The sequence below is a fragment of the Scophthalmus maximus genome, chromosome 22, assembly GCF_022379125.1.
Source record: "Scophthalmus maximus strain ysfricsl-2021 chromosome 22, ASM2237912v1, whole genome shotgun sequence".
Lineage (NCBI taxonomy): Eukaryota > Metazoa > Chordata > Actinopteri > Pleuronectiformes > Scophthalmidae > Scophthalmus > Scophthalmus maximus.
The window spans coordinates 10,913,577-10,930,912 of record NC_061536.1 but is presented as its reverse complement, the minus strand read 5'-3'; the positions used below and the strand labels follow the sequence as shown (position 1 = coordinate 10,930,912).

At 43.5% G+C, this 17,336-nt stretch overlaps 2 long non-coding RNA genes across 2 annotated transcripts in view; one reads left to right on the top strand and one right to left on the bottom strand.

The window, feature by feature from the left end:
* Positions 1 to 11,258: 11,258 nt before the first annotated feature.
* On the bottom strand, positions 11,259 to 13,305 carry LOC118292164. The gene is made up of 2 exons (XR_004786845.2): positions 13,048 to 13,305; positions 11,259 to 12,141 (listed from the first exon to the last, which is right to left on the bottom strand). It is a non-coding gene; the product is annotated as an uncharacterized LOC118292164 (long non-coding RNA).
* The window catches only part of LOC118292165, a 26,697-nt gene continuing 22,582 nt past the window's right edge, over positions 13,222 to 17,336 (top strand). The window contains exon 1 of the long non-coding RNA XR_004786846.2: positions 13,222 to 13,355. This is a non-coding gene — a long non-coding RNA (uncharacterized LOC118292165). The remainder of the gene's footprint in view (positions 13,356 to 17,336) is intronic.

The following is a 17,336-nucleotide window of genomic DNA, read 5'->3' as shown; positions in this document are numbered from 1 at the left end:
AACCTATATAGCACACTAGAGCAAAGGGAAAAAAACTGATGTATGGATTTGTCACAGATGTACCTCACATTCACTCCCTCTGCACCAGTGGTGCAGCTGTGGCAGGTCTCACTGTTTGAAAGCTCTCACTGTTCAGAGGCATTGGCCGGCGCCCATCCCATCCCACCCCCGACGCGGGGCTGCTGGCTCAGCCCCGCCTGCTTGTGAAAAGGCCCACGACTCGGCCCACACCTCAGTTTGCGCAGCCGGCCGAGCGCGCTTTCTTTTTTCTCCTGGGTTGCCGGGGTAACCCCCAGTGCTGGGAGGAAAAAACATCCCACTTTAATGTATACACAGCTGAGAGAGAGAAAACTGACAGCGAGAGACAAAGCAGACTACTCTAAGTGTGTTATAATTTAGGTACAGTAAGTGTGTTTATCACAGTGGTATGTGAAGGTTGATTCCCACAGCCTCGCACTGCGATGGTTTTTATTGTCGCCCTTCCAGTCGTATAAAACGTGTTGTCATAAAGAGAGTTTCTTCTATCGACGACGGCGCACCTGTGGGCCAGCGTTTGAATGTGCTCTTTCTTACCGTGCAAAAGCCACACGCGCTGAAAGAAGTTACCGTGACGTGATGCAGAGCAAACTGCAAGACTGCACTTTGGGAAATGTGCCACTAAATTAACATCATTTTTGCCGGAACAGCCGGAGATTTTTCTGTATACAAGTGGACTGCAGACAGACTCTTAGTCATTTATTCTGCTTATGCTTCTGTCTCCATAAAAATCTCCTTCATCTGCTTTATTTCTACGGTTAAATCCTAAACGTTAACATGGTTTATTGCTCAAAGCAGCACGGTTATCCGTCAAACTAAATATCGCTGAATATCATGTCCTCCCTGCAACGGACCACAGCGGCAGACAATGTCATCCCACAGCAAGTTAGAAGGAGGGCATTAAATCTAATATTTATATATTGACACGCCAAACACTAGAGGGATTGAGAGGGTGCTGACAATGTGAGTTAACGGTTCCTATGAATTCCAAATGAGAAAGTGGCCCGTGCGATCATTTCCCGCCTCATATCTCGCCAACATGGATTTCCTGAAACTCATATTACCGCCGCCATGTCACGGAAGGTGCGGAATCAATGGGAATTCAATTCGTACAGACGTTGGCGCTCTGTAGGCTGAGGGAACCAGATAAGGTTTATTTCCAGGGAGAATAAGGAGGTGGGTGAAGGGGATGTCAGCAGAAAAAGGTTTTTGTGTCGTTCTACCACTACTACCTCCACGGCTCCGCTGCTCTTGTAACTTGAGACAGTGTACAACTGTATTTCACAGGTACGGTATATTCTATCAACATGATGTGTTGTAGCGTTGAATGAGGTTTAGGTTTTTTCTTGCCTAACTTCAACACACTCGAATATACAAGCGGCCGTTCTTCTGTCAGGTGAAACGTGTGAAACGTAAACACGTTTCTCACTTCAACAAAACATGGCATTAATGTGACAAAGTAAAGTCTTACTATTTTCAAAGAGATGACACATTAAGTTATGCAGGTTAAGACAGAGAAGAATCCGTATGTTCTTTCGTATTAATTTGTCCTTTCCGAGCTGTTAAACTGTAGCAGGCTCTTACTTGACAGCAGCGTTTGATTGAATATTTCATGGTGCACAGGATGTATATTTATTGTGACAGAAATTCAAAATTTGCCACCTCGACGATTTTCATTAACTGCTCTTTTCATTTTAACTCTGTCAAACTTTCACCTTTGCATCCAGTTATCTGAATGAAAAATGGTTCCTTATTGGCTGATAGATCTGAGAAGTTAATTTGGACCCGGTACATTTCCAAATTGATCGTTTGCTGAGACCTTATGTTGCCCTTGTCAATCTTTTCCGTTCCAGCACATTCAATTTGCAATAACAGAAGCAGATTTAGCACTTGAAAGTCTGAGTAATGTAGAACAATGGGACTCTGATTTCAGACAGTTACACTAGAAAGCTTTTTTCAGACATGAACAAATGGCTGCGGACATTTTCCAGACCCGTTTGCCGTTCGCATCTGAAGAACATATGAACAACAATTTTCCAGAACATTCAGGCAAGGGGTGGCGCTTGTGTAGATAGCGTGCCCACTTGCCCACCCTGAATCTTTTGCAATTGTGAAATTTTCCTGATAAAGTTCTGGAAAATGTACAGAGCAACATTTTCAGACATATATCCCCATCTGGAAAAGTTCAGGAAAATGTCCGTATGTCAGTGCCACAAATAAATTTGCTTGCTGACAGCTTACCCACTATAAGGGTCTTAAACATGTACAGCACAGTATAACCCCATAAACTAATGTACTTAGTTAATGATTCTCCTTGATCATGGAAGTAATGCTTGGTAACTGCTGTACGTGGTAGGCATACGCCAATTAGCTCATAGCTTACACTTTTTGAGGTGTAAATTTGAGTTAATATTCCAGTACGCTAAATATACCACAAAGAGGCATATACAGTATTTCAATTGTAAAAAGATACCGCTATCAGTGACAGCATCAGGACTCCAAAGGAAGATTTTCAAAATGCATACATCTTGAATGGAGTGTTGATACCATATGGATCAACTTCGGAATGTCACTTTCACCTGGAGCTGATAAAAAAATCAATTTGGAAATACACACTTGTTCTGCCTTACCCACACTATGAGTCATAACAATGTCGGAACATGGCTCCAGAAAGACGTGACATTACCAAGTTTGAATATTTAGTGGCACACACTTGTTCCTCTAGTTTTGTTGAGACAGACGTGTCAGTTGTGAGGATTATTTCCCTCCAGATTGGACTCAGGAAGAGGAACAATTTAGACTGGAGACTGGAACAGATAACAGTCAGCGAATGCCACAGATGCCTTCACAGACCAGAGACAGATGGACTCAAGTCCTCTCAACCACCAGTTCAAATAGTTTTTGAGCACTGATTCATTTTAGTACTGCACTGCATTGCATTCACTTCAATTGGATCCACAAATGCACGTTTGAATGTTTAGCAATTAAGTTTCATCCATCCTACATTTTTGTTGGAAAAACACTAGAAACTGGCCTCTTTAGTCAGTGCAAATTTTTCAGACAGGGAAAAATCTCTTGAAAGAGTTTTTATTCTCACTCGAGTAAGCCACTAAGTCAAGATACAGCACATGGACTACCACACTTTGCGACATATTTGGTCGCTACTCTTTCCAGCCGTGATCTGCGATCTCGGGAAAATCTTCCACTTGGCGCTTTACAATCCATAAACATCTGACGTTGTAAGAAGTTGTAGGATGTTCGACTGGTCGTCTTCGGGGGCAGGGGCCTTAAGTGACAGAGATTTCATTCATATTTACGACGCCTCTCACAGTCGCGATTTAGGATCATGCACCAACTCCCTGAGACCCTTTCAGTCACTATATTCCCACCTGCAAAAACTGAGGCTAAATCACAGTGTCATACTCTGTGGTGCTTAGGTTACAGCTAGTTGCAGTTTGCTCACCAAGCCCTTCGGGGTCAGAGGAGACCGAACCATTTAACACCCTGTCAGCAGAGGAGGGAGGGTATGTCAACATGTGGCTACACACCTGTAATAACATGCTGTCCACCTTTTACATATACTGTCACACACCTGTGAGCCCACAGTCTGGCCGAGTCAGCGTTTTGTTTGCTTGCATAGCCTTGCTTTGTGTAGCTGGGGTGCTTGCCTGTATGTGTTTTACTATGCAGACAACAGTCCGTTTATTCATTCCATATGAAAATGTATTGCAGGGCTGATCGCTTAGCGCAATGTAAGATTTTCTCGGCGGAAAAGTTCCCGAACCATTCTTTTCCTCAAAATGATGGTGTTTTGTTATAAAGGCAGACTTTGGACGAATCCTGACACAAGAAAATGCTGCACTTACCATGAGAAATACAGACGCGTTGGCCACAATTTTTCTCGACTCAAGCTGGGTTCCATGCAAGTCATCTGAATACAAATGAGAGACTCCACGGGACTCCCATAAAACGACATTATGTCTTGGTGCATGGCAAACTGTGAAGTATTCTTTATTACTATTACAAAAGGATAAAACCCCTTTGTATGACTTATGCATTTATTCTTACAACAATGACTCACCCTGACAATTGTTGCTACAGAAAACATCAGTGGGCGATGCAGTGTGGACCTCCCACAGTGTGTATAATAACATATGAGGTGATGGAGAAACATAGTCAGGCGCCCTAACCACGCGTTCGTTTATTCTGAGCGGGACAGTGTGATGATTACTCAAACCTGACAGCTTGCAAACTGTACTTACAACTGTACATTGGTGGGGGCGTCGTTTAGAAAAAAAATGTAAGGAATCAATTAAACTGTGTGTTTATCTGCTCTGGCATAACCTGCAGGATTGTGTCCGGCTAAGTCGATGCGAATTACACGTCGCTCGAGCTGGGCAACGCGAATAACGCGAAGATTGCTAACATTCAATTCATTCGCTGGAGTTCAAAAATTTCAACTCGAGCAAATTGTTCAAGTGATGCGATGTTGCGAAAACCGGTTAGCGTTGCGATCCCCCCCGACCTCACTGACATCCATGTCCGACACAGAATGGATGGCAATTCTCGGGTTGTTTTTAAATATAAACTCGGACAAACTTCAAGCAAGTAATGTGAAAATTTGGTTTGCGTTTGGTGTGAACACAGCATTAGCATTAGTGGTAGTATGATATGTGTTCCAATTCAGGGGTGGCACCGTTCAGAGGCTGCATGTTGAGACCAATGGTATCACAGTGGAGTGAACAGGCTGTACCATTTTAAAGGGGCTCCTTCAAATGTTGCCAAGAAATGTGCCCTTCCATCCCAACAAAGGATCCAATGGATGGATCATTGTGTGCAAGTGAAAAAGCCGACTATAGGGGCACGCAAGCTGCAAAGGGTGAAGCGGCTGGTGCTACAGAAGGGTGGAACAAGCCGGTAATCCTCCCCAGACCAGACTGTCTCATCTCGGTTTGGCTTTTCGTGGTCCCAGAAGTAGACGGAGTCCTCCAAAAGGATGCGGCCCCTGAATTGGGACACAGCTCTGTAGCGAGACCTTATCCCAAAGGCCTTTTTTTGTGCCCGAGACATGCGACTTCCTCTCTAGATAAGAAGTTCCCTTTGCTAGAAAAGGACAGAATTTGCAACCAAGTCACGGAGCTGCCATTACATTAATTACAGCTCTAGCAACAGCTGATAAATCTGCCAGCGACAGTTGTAATTTCAGCCAACAAAAAACAAAAGTCGCTGGCTGAAAATGAAAAGCTGCTTTTGTCTGTGTCGGAAAATGAAGGGAAAAAAAGGATGTATTTTGGATTGTAAATCATCTTTGTGATGTAAAATGCATGAGAAGAAAGGTTGACAGGTGTAGTAATAGTTTAGCAGACGGTGATAAACAGTCAATATCACAGCTCCTCTACTTCCTTATTCCGCTAATTGGATAAGCAACATTCTAGAAATTGACAAAATCAAGAAAAGGGGGGCTTTCTCAAACGTGTGAGGCAAATGCTTTTCATTCTCTCTTATCGGCTTCCTTCCCATAATTTACACCAAATCTTTAGAGCAAAGGCAAGCAAAATGATTTTTGACGTGGATGGATAAGGTTATATACTTCCTGGCATGGCTCAGGAAAACTCTAGGTCGACTTCAATAAACATTATATGCTCAAAAAGAGGCAAATAAAGCATGTTTAGTAATCTATTTAGATCCTCCCCCCCCCCCCCCTATTTTGGAACAGAGAAAATAATCTGGCTCGATCTATTGGCCTCAATAATGAGCTGGATGAAAATCACTACACCCGCTGAGCGACTGTGTGTTTGGGTTATAATTAGCTTATAAAACGCAACAGCTTCTTTAGTGGTTAATGTGGCTCAGAGCACAGAGTCGGCATCTTAGAAACAATAAAATACCCGAGTTAAAGGAAAAAATGGTTAAAAGCTGAAACAGATAAATATTTCTGCAGAATGTTCGTTACTTTGCCAAATCATTTATCTCCCACTTTCTGTTGCCCACCAAAAGGGCCTTGGTGGTCGCGAGTGGTCATAATTGTACATCTGGTAGCAGTTAGAGCTGCGTACTTGGCATCACTTGGGGTTTCTGTAGCTCCACTACAGCGGCAACGCGTTCCAAGAGCAGCTCAGGTCGGGCTCGGTGTTCTGACTTCATCCCCTCGGATGGAAACAAGGGAGCCATTTTAATTCAAAGGCGGTAGACCTTTCGGCCTCCATTGGTAAGGGAGGAGAGATGGGGAGGTCTTTACTTCGATTTCTTCCCCTAGAATCCTTGGATATTGTTGAGTGAACACATTCAGATTGAGAAGACGGATAAAAGACTGGATGGCGCAGTGCAAGCAGGAGATAAAGAGACGGAGGATGAAAACACCCTTTAGAGATGATTGCAAACAATGGCAAGGCAGGTTCAAGGCCTGGATTCTATACACATCTCTCCCCCTCCTTTATTGATGATGGCATGTCACATGGCCCCCTCTTCTCCTTTTTGTAGAACAATATATTTCCAATGTGACAATCACTTTCCCTCTAGGTGGAAAAACCCCCCAACAGAATTGAATGTTAGTTTCGATTTCCCAGCGGCAGGAAAGCACTGAGAGTGTTTGCACAACTGAGTGTAAGATCCCTCTGACGCTAACAAGCTTTGTATCATGTTCTCTTCCAGACGTTTGCCTTATTTTTTTTTAACAACCTTTTTGATAACGTCTTGCCATAACCCCCCGTACAAGATGACTTTTTCAAAGATGAAAATCGCTAGAGCTCCTATGTAGTGCAAATGGCATCATCTCCAGCAGAGCCATTACTTTTTTTGAGTTATTTCGTGCCATTTCTCATCCCCCGATGAGTCCCCCGGCTTTCGGCTAAGGCCGGTGTTTGCTGGAATAAAATGAGGTTGCGTGTGCGCTGCCAGTTTTTCTACCGAGTACTCGGTCCTCGTGAGGCACAGCACCATTCCAACCAGAATCACACAACAGCTCATAGCAACAAACCGATTTGAGGCAACAACACATTTTTACTTCTCTCCAGAACCTTTATGTTTCTCAGTACAAGTAGTTGATACAAAAACATGATGTCATATGCCTACAGCAAACTCGGATCAGTGTTTTCACAGTTTTTATATTTCACTTTGACGTCGACATCTATAATCATAATATGTAATTGGCAGCTGTGGTAGGTAGAGGTAAAGTGGGCCATCCACTAAACAGATTGACTGTTTGTTCAATCACCCGGCTCCTCCAAATCCAAAATGGCCCTCGACGTCTGTGCGAGCAGTGTGTGAATGATGTGTTGTAGAAAAGTGATGCTTATGGAGGCGCTGTATGAATGTGTATGTGAATGGGTGAATGTGACTTGTAGTGTAAAGGGATCTGAGTGGTTATTAAGACTATGAATTGCTATATATATACACAGTAAAGTCAATTACCATCGATCAGTGTTCATAGCTTAAGCAGGCCTATGTATAATTACATTTTATGTATACATACAATTTATTTATTTTAGGATTTTGAATGCAGAACTTGTAATGGAGTATTTTTCCTTTGTGGTATCACTCTAGTGAAGGATTTAAGTATTTTTTTCCACCCCTGGCCAACCTGATGTTTGCACAAGTTTATAGCAGCTGGTGAGGAGAAGAAAAAAAATCAAAAATGCTGTGATCACCTAATCATGATTCAACTCGGTTGGAATGTAATTATAAAAGCATTATGAGGTGCTGAGAGCAGCAAGAACCGGAGAAGCACGGGAGAGCGGCCTAGACTCCCCTCGCCACCAGGTTACTTTACATATCTGCAACCCAAGCATCGCAACCCTCCCACCACCTCTCTGGCTCCTGACTGTGGTAATGACCAGTAGCAGTCACGGTCTCCTTGGCACAGCCCATCTGTTGTTTTTTTGTTTTTCATACTCGGGGTGGGAGGTGGGAGTGGGTTGAAGGGTGGGTTGGTGTTGGCCGGGAGCGAGGAATGAGAAAATGATGGGAGGCTATGGCCACAAATTGTTGCCAGTCTGTTATTACAGTAGGTCGAACGTCAGCCAACAGTTACATGGGCTAACGGTCGGACACAATGGTCATCTCTAAAAAAAGGCCCCGTCCTTCTGACGCAGTCGGTCGGCCACTTTGGGCTCGGGGGGGTAAATGAAGCTGACGAGGCAGTTTGTAGTCAGGCTGCGCCCACCGCAGTCAGACAGGCATCTACAGCAGATTAAATTCATATCAAGGTCGAAAATGTCCGCGTTTCGGGAATCAGAGACATCCCATTAGGTCCATTAACTGCAGGACGGCAGGGTGGCGAGCATTGGCCACCAACCCGCAGGACGGTCCAAGCTACAAATCTCCTCCCAGGTCTGTTTTATGTGCAGCTTGTACTTTATGTTATGCCCATTTCCTCACACACCAACATATATATATACAGTATATATATTAGATTGAGACTCCTGCCCTCTTGACCCTCTGAACTAGAAGTGGTTTTTAATTTTGCTGGGACCTACTTCTAGTCTTTATGCTAAACTAGGCTAGCCCATCTCCAACTTTCTCTCAAAAACGCTGTACAGCCACGAGAGTGGTATCAATCTTTCCATCTAACTCTTAGAAATAAATGCTGAAGTACACTGAACTCTACATGTGCAGAAACACTATGTATTTGGAGAAAGCGTACAGTCTGCAGTATGTGTTACATGGAGAGGATGAATGAGCAGTGAAAGACTTTGTTGACGAAATCTCATACTGTACCTTTCCCCCCCCTCAAGGTTTTCTGCTCAGCCATTGACACCAGTGTAAAAATATAACTTTCTTTCTCTCAATGATCCCCAGACAAGTGTGCTTTTGTTTTCCGGGCGTAAGTTGCCCGGCGGTTCCTTGCTCGCTCGCTCCCTCCGGCTCATGCACACTCACTCATGGCTAAAGCCAACCATTGTTCCAGGCCAAGATAATAGTATCGGTCCCTGGCGGAGGGGAGTTACAGTTGGGATTGGCACCAGCTGTTACGGCAGCCGTACTTTGCGGACGCGATTAGATTACAAAAATTACACCCGATCTCATCTGACATTAGTTACCGGGGCGTGACATGCTCCTAAAACCCAGCACAGTGCGCTGCACATCCCACAACTACAGAAACAAATTGCGCGGCGCCCCTGCACAGTTAAACATGTCCAGAGGTAAGAGGGACATCTAAATCTCCTCTCGCGGTGTCCAGAAAGACTCCGTGGGTAATGTGCCGTGCCGAGACTTTAATAGGGAATTCAGACGGCTTAATCAGCGTCCCAATCACAATTCCCCGAAGGAAAGGACAATGTTTTCCATCGTCGTTGTTGTTGCCAGGCCACCTCCCGGGATTCCGGAGCGCGTTTGTGAAGCTAATGCCGTAGATAGCTTTACGTGGACTGTGCCCGTGGGGAAAATTGAACACTCTCTACTTGCCTCTTTTAAACACACGTCAGTGAATTTGTTCTATATTTAACGTCGTACCGTTAAAACTGCTCGACTATTGTCTGATGATCATAAGTGTGCACAGATGCCCGTCTCAGGGAGAGACAGATGGGAAATGATTGGCTCTTTGCACCTTAAGCAGAGAGAAATAATCAATGGCTTGGATCAGGTAGCGATGGATCCACTAAATGTAAGTGTATTCTAGTTAGGTAAAGCACTGTACAGCTTTGTCACAGAGATGTAGCTTGGAAAACCCCATAGATGAGAGCAGGCATGTGATTATCAAGTGGGAACTTCCCACTATAACCAGGTTAGCTTTCATCATGAGCCACTTTTAAATCAGTCTCCGGAATATTGCGGTCTGTTCCTGACTGTAATATCTTAATTACTTGATGGATTGCCACAGAACTTTATAGATATTCATGCTCCCCTCAGGGTGAATTGTAAGAACCTTTGGTTACCCCCTGGCTTTTAATATTTTTATTTTTGCGTTATGACTAAATAATTGTGCATGCAGTCTTATTTATAGTTTAGTCTGGAGTCTATGATTAAAAAGAACACAGGGGCTGGTTTATTTTTGATTTAATCTCACATACATGTCCTGCTATGTACTGTGCATTAATCTGCAGGAGAAAATTATACGACACGAATCACGTGTGTGTGACGTTTGCTAAAATCTACAGGGCCCATCTTAACCTTTTGAAAATAAATAATCTGTATAATTATGAAAACAGAAATAACCTACATAACTGTTAAATCTATTTGTCTTCAGTGGGAATTACTAGGATTGATGGTTTGTGTTACTGGGTTGAGAAATTAGAAAGTAGTGATTTAGATCTTTTCACGGGATGTGTCGACAATAAGAAATATATAAAATAACACCAGACATAAGGTTTAAAAAGTTGTATTGTGTCGAATTACCAGTGTTGTTTTGAATGGCATCATGCTGCGGCATTGTCGAACACCTCCCCGGAACACCTCATGAGCTGACAACACACAGCACTAAAGCTGATAATCTACGCCTGCGACAAATGATGAAACAAGGACGAAACCACAACCCAGAGTGAACGGTAATTTCATGCATTCTGCCTGGTGTGACTAAATCACACAGAGGGCAACTTTAAAAACCAACCAACGCACTGCCATCTGCCGTAAACAGCATACATCACCAGAACCTGCAGCTGTAAAATGATGCTACACACCATCACACAAAATCACTGCCCACACGTCTTGTTGTCACTGCCCCTGCAGAGCAAACAACAGGCAGCAGAGCAGAAGCATCTGTGAGGGAGATGTAGGCAGTGATAGATTCACCGAGTGATGTAGTTGGAGAGAAGAGACTGAGATTTGCGGCGGGCAGGCCACCTTCAAGGCAGAGTCGCCTCCAGAAGCCGTTCCTAGCTCGTTCCTATTACGGTTAATAATAGTAGTATTTACAAGGCCCAGGTCTCACCTCAGATCCCCCGAAGCTGCCTGAGACAAACCATCGGCACAGAGAGAGGAGGCACGGAACAGTGAGTGCATGTGAAAAAAAGGGGAGTGAGAAAACACATTGTGCTTCAGTGCATCGCCACGGCAGATATCTGCGATCTGTGGGTTTTTTTCACAAGTCAAAACGACATTTTATGTTTCACCAAATCTTTGGTGAAACAGATAAATAGGAGTTATTTGTTCCTTAAAGCAATAATGTGCAGGAACCCCACACCACCACAACCTGTGTTTTCCATGTCTTGTATTAAACTCTTTCCTTTAATTGTGCAGAAGCAAACTTTACTGAGAGAAACAAAATCAAAAACTCAGAACAGACAAAATCTTCAATAAATACAACGCTTTTATTTACACCATGTAAACAGTCTCACAAAAGAGCTTCAACCTCTTGTAAGTCTACGGAAACGGTTAACAGTTTATATGTTGAAATTTCAAGTTCCAATTTGCCTTAGCAATAAAAAACCTTGTCTTATCGTTGACTGTCATTTTGGTACTGCTTGAAAAGTATTGTTTTAGCACCGCTATCGGAAAACACACTGACGGTACACAACCCTACTTCTCAGTAGCAATGAAGTCTTAATTTTGTCCCTTATCATGCACCATAGTTGGTCTGCTAATTTTAATGCTGTGATTATAAAGTTGAAACTGCAATAATAATAAAAATATTACACAAGTTTGCATTGTAGCATCTGATTCAGTCACATTTTATGGATTGTGAACAAAGTTTAGATTAACTCTGCACATTGAAGAGTACATTCAGACTTAATTAACAAATTTACATTTTAATCATTCAATTAATTCTGAAGCTCTCTGTATTTTGTTGCTACCTTTTTATTTCCTTCTAAATGAATGAGCATCACAGTCCATGTGGTCTGTGATATAAAGTTAATCACATCTCATTTTGTCTCTGATTGAAATGAAACTTTCTTCTCTTCGTCACTCTCCAACGGAGCGAACTCACAGTCACTCGGCTCTTAAAGGTTCAGATTCACTTGCACCGCTACAAGTTTCTGCATCCTGTCGGCTGAGAGGGAACCTCGGAACTTTGTGCTGCAGATAAGCAACGGCAGGCTCTCGCCGGCTCCTGCTGTCGGGGGGATCTGGAGTACAGCCGAGGTCACGGCGGACAGGGGTCTCCCTCCCACCTCTGATGAATGGGGTGAAATGCTTCCAAACATCGGACTGCAGGCGTGGCATCGTCCTGTACTGTACAAGTGAGATGAGGAAAAGAAGACAAACGTTACCCAAGTGATGACCTGTGACCTCTTGTTTGTCTTAAAAAGTAAAAACTACTTTTTGGGAGTTTTAAGAATTTGTTTGTAAGCCACTGATAATTCAACTAATGATTATTTTAGTCATCAGATCATACATTGATTATTGCCTACATGAATTATTTAATTGTTTGTCAGGAAAGTGAGGTCCTTCCAGACCAATACTGTAAAGACCTAAACACATTCAAACACAGCAATTCTGAAATAAAAGCAGGTTTAGGTTGCCAGGTTGTGGACAATGTTCTGGTTGTTTTTTTCTGTCTTTTCCTATTTGTTTTTATTTTTTAAAGGTTAGACTCTTTAATTCATTTGGGAGACAACTCCAATGGTCAATTCCAAAACACATATCTGCTGCAAAAGTCCGTAATTATATAAAAGTTAAAAAAACATTTCTTCTCACTATGATCCATCTAGTTTGCAGTTGTAAATGTTCATAGGCTGGATTTCGCTTCAGATCATGTCGTGCTGCCTCTTCGCAGAAAAGTAAAGTGGTTGAAACTGCATCAGAGAGATTTAACTAAAACAGAAAACGTATCATGCTGTGGAGGAAGGTTTATCTTTTCACAGCTGGCAACCCCATTCTAAAACTGTATGTATTCATTATCAACAAATAACTAACACAAAAAGTGCAGCTTCATATAACCTTAATAGAAGGTGTCTTATAAGAAATCAGAAACTGAGCATTGATTTACTCAGCCACCTCTTTTGTTTGAACACTTGAGTAAACTTCCATCGACCTGAAGTTACTGACACATCAGCTGTTGCGGCTAACGTGATACCATGCTACGAACGTTAGCATGAAAAAAGTCGTAATTTTTCCCGGTAGAAAACGCGAACCCACTGGTTTGTGCTGAGGGCGCATTGAGAGCACCCCGTGTGGCGGACACATTTGTCATAATTTGGCAACAGAACTGTGTTTTTTTACGCCGCCGTTGTTGTTGTTGTTGTTGCCGACACGAGCGTGGCTACTTCCGGAAACCGAAAACCCGAAGGCTACGTCACATACGGGAGCCCGCGCGGGTCAGACAACTGCTGCGGGTTTGGTGGAGAAACGCGCGGGAGCAGAGTCAGGGGAAGTCGGTGTGCGGGAGGAAATGTGTGGACGTCTAGTGACCCTACAGCTGGATCCGAACCGTGGCAGAGTCAGAGGTAAAGACAACCGTCTAATGTTATGCAAAATGGCGGTGATCATAAAGGGGTTTGCAGTGGTGTAAAAAAAAAAAAAAAAAAGAAGCTCAGAATTGGTCATTTGCGAATTTTGGACTTCATGCTACATTTTCTTAACTTTATTATCCTAATGAGTCAAACTCGGATCACGTTGTCCACTCTCAACAGTCTCTCTTTTGCTCTTCCCTCTTCCTCATTTTTGAATTACTTGGCCCCAGTAACTTCTTTGAAATACCTTCACATGCACTTCTTGGGAAGAAACTAGTATCCCCATGTTTAAGTGGCTGGAGCCATACAGGCGATTTTCCTCCCCCCTCCTTTTGCATTTGTTTCTAATTTCACTGAAAAATCTATGAAAAATGACAGAAATTGTTTCGTTTTCGGTCGTCGTAATATTTCTTCCTGTGGATTGACATATCAACCAAAAGCTTCATCTCCAATTATAATGTGCCGCAATGATAACTCATCTTTTGATAGTTGCGTTCTAATTTTCCGCCATTGACTAATCAATTAAATCAATCTAAATTTTCACTTTTAGCCATTTTCTCTCTGCTCCAAATAAATCTTTGAAACCTGGGGTTTCATTTAAAATGTGGTACCATATTGCAATAATTTAGCTGCTGGCAATAAACGCAGACGAATGAAGACTAAATCATTGTCACTATATTTGCATGGTCACCAAACTGATCCTGCAACGCCGGTGTAGGTCCGTACTGGTCTCAGTGTCAATGGCCCCACACTGATTTGCTCTAGCACTAAATGACAGTGATTATCTCTAGCTCTGGGTCACATTTCAGGGCCATGTGTATGTCATTAGAGACATTTCTGGAGTTTGCACCGTTCCCAGGACTTGTGGCACGGCGAGTGCAGCCAAAGCAAACTCGCTCTATCTAATTTCGGGGCAATCCGAGCTGTGTAATGTCGGGTTGCATCACGGCGCTCTTCGGACGGCGCATATTCACTTTGACACGCTGCAGGGAGGGCAAAAGCCAAGCGCTGTTATTTTCTTGTCCCTCAGCCTCGGATGGGGTCGCCCAACCCTTTTGAGAGCCTCAGTATTTTTTTTGAGCCAGAGAATTAGTGAGTCCAGACCGCAGGGACACCAACAGAGGGGAAGCGGGGTGATGTCATGATGACATGACAGAGATGGAGGGGTGATGTTGAGGATGATGATGGAAGGTGTTTGGCAGTTCCCAAGCCTGCTCCGCTCTCATGGGAATCTTTTCTCCATGTATTCAAATGTTGTACTTTTTTCATACTTAAATGATTTGGTATGACATTCTCCTGGGGACAGAAGGACAAATTCAAGCTGTCACATGGTAACTGGATTTGATTTAAAGCACAGGAAAGCACATCTTAAATGTTTTTTTTCTGGTTTCGTTCCAGATTTAGTTTCCTCCCCCTGTAGCAAAAAACTTCCTCTCTAATCCCATGTAATGTGGAACAAGTTGACATACCAAAGGCTGTTTCATGCTGGCATCTTGATTTAACTGTAACTCTCTCAAACAAAGGTATTTTTGTGTGTGTGTGTGTGTGTGTGTGTGTGTGTGTGTGTGTGTGTGTGTGTGTGTGTGTGTGTGTGTGTGTGTGTGTGTGTGTGTGTGTGTGTGTGTGTGTGTGTGTGTGTGTGTGTGTGTGTGTGTGTGTGTGTGTGTGTGTGTGTGTGTGTGTGTCACAGTACAGTAATACTATCTGCCTGAACTTTAATGATGTCACACCAGCCCGCTTTATGTGCAGGTTGTTGTGGAACATTTGGCTCAAATATTCAAGTTATATCTTTGACGAGACAAGAAAAGCTTCAATGTCTTCTCAGTGACAAAGTCGGAGACCTGCTCTGTCGGGGTTGAGCCTAATCCGACCGCGCCGGAGCTCTGGATCTTGACACTTTTGACATAAAAGCCTTTCAATTACCCCGTAAAATACACTTCTTCGAACATAAAAACAGTGCCACACACTCTTGACTTAGGAGGCCATTAGGCCATCCAACAGAGATGAATAAAATGGTATAATTTTATTCCACTTTTAATGGCCGATCTCTGCTCCTCGGAGCCTGAAGCTAAAACTGCAGTGCGGGAACTCTGCTAGCAATTACGTGATTACATCATCAGACTGAAAATTGCTTTGGTGAAGTCTTTGAGAGCTGTTTATGGGGGAAAAAAATCACTTACTGTACGTGCCGGCTATATGCTCCGTCTTCAAACAATGACATTTGTTGTTGTGTGTTCTGTTTTTAACGCCGGTTTCATTCGTTCTCTCTTTCTGAGGCTGACATTTATTCATATTAAAGTCTTTCCATGTTGTCATAACGTTTGCCTTTAAACAGTGTGAGATTTTACCAGATGTTAGGTTTATCTGGGTGTGCTCTTTTTCACTGTTAGTTTCACTTTTCTTGCATTTTTTTGGGAGGACACATTGACTTAACTGAGTGACGAAGCTTCAGTGCACTGGGAGATCTTGAAGTGTTTACTTTGTGTTCAGCAGGCGATCGAAAGTGCACAATAAGTACCAGTTCTCTCAGAAGAGATGGGTCTTCAAGAGGTTCTTGAAGATAGAGAGGGTAGCTCCCTCCACCATCACGGAAGCCAAAAATGAGAACAGGCTGGACTGTGATCGCCTTGTGTGCAGGGATGGCAGTGCCAGACAACGTTCCTTGGAGGAAGAGAACGGCTAAGAAGGAGAATAACCCTGTGTATGTTTGAGTTCAGACCATAGACTCTATATAAAAATGGACGTGGTTACATATACTGTATAGTTCATTTTGTAAATGATGGTCCCATTTGGAGTCAAATAGACGATAAAGCACCGTATGCATTGGGGCGTGGATACAGCATGGTTGACAGCTGGTACTCTCCAATGGGAGCAGGTTGCAGGTGTAGGTGAACGTGCACTGGACAAGCTGTCGGTCAGGCCCAAACCGTCAAAAAAAAAAGGTTACTTCTGATTTCAAAAAACCAAGATGGTGCGGCCCAAAATGTTAAACTCAAGGGTTCAAAACGGCAGCTCACAAAACCAATGGTTGACGTCACTGTGGGCTGCCACTTGGTGCAGACCCAGAAGACGCTCTGTAGGCAAGCATGCGTGAGTGGAATTTGATTCTGGCGGCCGTAGGTAGCCTATGGAGGTCGATGAGCTGCGGAGTGACGTGCCCTTTCAGGTTGATTGAAGACCGGACCCGCTGCCGCAATCTGGACCATCTGTAAAGGTTTCAGTGTGCATGAAGACGCCCCCCGGAAGGGCACTGCAGAGAGATAACCATGGGCTGCACTGTACCAAGAGTTGGATTGCATACTGTGAGTGTCATGATGTATAGTCCAAAGCGGCACGAATGGGTAACAGATGCAACATGGTCAAGGGAAGGATAGCTCGTCATCAAACATGACACCCATTTCTCTCCTGACAAGTCATTTTGATGTTGATGATGTGATTCGGTGAGCTGCATTCATGACTTGACTCTGCAATTTGAATCTCGCAAAACAGCACCACATTCCAGCTCAATTAAAAAAGCCAAACATTGCTGGGATAATTCTGCCGCAGCTGTGCAAAGGCAGGACAGATGCAACCCACAGCCTCTCCCAGTAGAGGCAGTTGGGAACCGTCGCAGTCAATTATAAAACAGTTGGCTGATTGTGATTCATTATGTCAAGGTAAGCACGAGCAGAAGCACACAGATTAATGCAGGACTAAACCAATTAGCAATCATCAGCCCATTCCTGAATGAATCTCAGGGCTGTGTGCGGCGTCCACATCTCTATTATTCATCTCCAACCCCCGTGTGCAGTACCCTTACCTCTCAGCAGAGGCCACTGTGCCCAAGCGCCTCCACAGGACCTTTGACATTGATCCCCAGCCTGCTCTCAGCTTGAAGGCCACTGGTGAACTTCCTGGTGCTAAATACTGTAATATGGTTTACTCGTTGAGAGTGATGGTTCAAGTCATGGTCATATTTAAGTTCTATAGACTCTT